The sequence below is a fragment of the Daktulosphaira vitifoliae genome, unplaced genomic scaffold, assembly GCF_025091365.1.
Source record: "Daktulosphaira vitifoliae isolate Bord-2020 unplaced genomic scaffold, ASM2509136v1 Scaffold_1, whole genome shotgun sequence".
NCBI classification, from domain to species: Eukaryota; Metazoa; Arthropoda; class Insecta; order Hemiptera; family Phylloxeridae; genus Daktulosphaira; species Daktulosphaira vitifoliae.
The window spans coordinates 26,725,531-26,727,094 of record NW_026099572.1 but is presented as its reverse complement, the minus strand read 5'-3'; positions in this window follow the sequence as shown (position 1 = coordinate 26,727,094).

Sequence of the window (1,564 nt, the reverse complement as noted above, 5' to 3'; positions counted from 1 at the left end):
TAAATAACATATATTTAATATATTTTTATTTTTTATTGAATTTTGAATATATTTCATTACTTTTAACATGTATAAATTTGTAAAGGGCTTGATGCAATACTTTTCAAAAAAAATATTTTGGAACTAATTTATAATTACTAATTGGAGTAAATTTATCAGAAAAGCTCAATATTTTTTTGCATTTTTACTATAATAGATCACTGAAATAGAAATAATTTTTAAGTAATTTATGGTGTTTAAAAAGATTCTACAATTGAAATATGCAGAACTGAATTATTTTTAATGATTTACTTTAACTAAAAAAATAGCAATCAAAATATTAAAAATATTTACTCAATTGAGCGTTTTATAAAATTTGATCATAATTGTAAAAATCCATTGTTAAATTCATGTGAAACTAAAAATAATGTTACCAAAAAATATGAAATATTAATGACACACAAATAAAGTTAAAAAATTAATAAACTACAAAGTAAAATTATTTAATTTTGTAGTTGAAACCTATTATCATATCAAACATTATTCGATAGTTAATACTTTTAAAATATTAGTGAAAGTTGAGAAAATAAATGACAGTCCCTAAAAAAAAACCACATAGTAAAATAATTTTTTATATTAATAAAAAAATTCTTAAAAATGGAGGAAACTACTGTGTTGAAGTCCTTGATATTCATTGAAGTTATTTAATCTAAATGTGATAAAAATCAAGTGAGTTGAAAATTTTTTCTAACTAAATAAGAAAAAATGAAAGAAACTCCTTGCCATAACGCGAGTTGGAACTTCGTACCCCAAGCGTGAGAGACTCAATTATTACCGATCCGGCTTAATTGTACGTCGCCTTCAACGATTCATAAAAAGGCAATTTAAGATAGTTCAAATTTCAAAGTTATTTTTTTCGTCTTATAAAAAGCAAAAAAATTTAAATAAGTTTAATTTTTTTCTAGGTCAATTAGATTTATATAATATTAATGAAAATCAGTGTATTCCTCTTGTCAGGTATTTTAAAATAAAATAAAATACAAAACCGAGAATTTACCACAAAAATATTACATTTTTGAATGCGGTAGTCATTTTTACCATGATGACAAGTTCAGAAGTCAAATTTTGTTTATTTTCAAAATAAAGTATATTAAATATGCATTAATTTAAGGTATATATGAAAGTGTTAGTGTTTCCAGAACATTTTCAGAAGTTAAGTTGAAAAAGTAAATTTTTTGTAAAAAAATTGCCATTTTGAAACCCTGTCGTTGGGCAAAATGGTAAAGGGCCAAATGACCATAAAAATATATAAACTGATAAGTAAATACCTAAGGTATCTATAAAAAAAAACGGTAGCACAGTGGGGTCGCGGCATAGTGGAGACATTGCATAGTAGGGTCCAGTATAGATTTAATCTGACAGTGATTAAAATCACTATCATAAGAAACGCTTCGATGCAAATCTGTAGATAGTGTTTAATTTTAAAAAATTGATGGATAATTGCAAAAGCAACATCAACTTCTATTAAAATAAAATACAAAACCCATAATTATCATACAAAAATAGTATATTTTTCAATATGGTA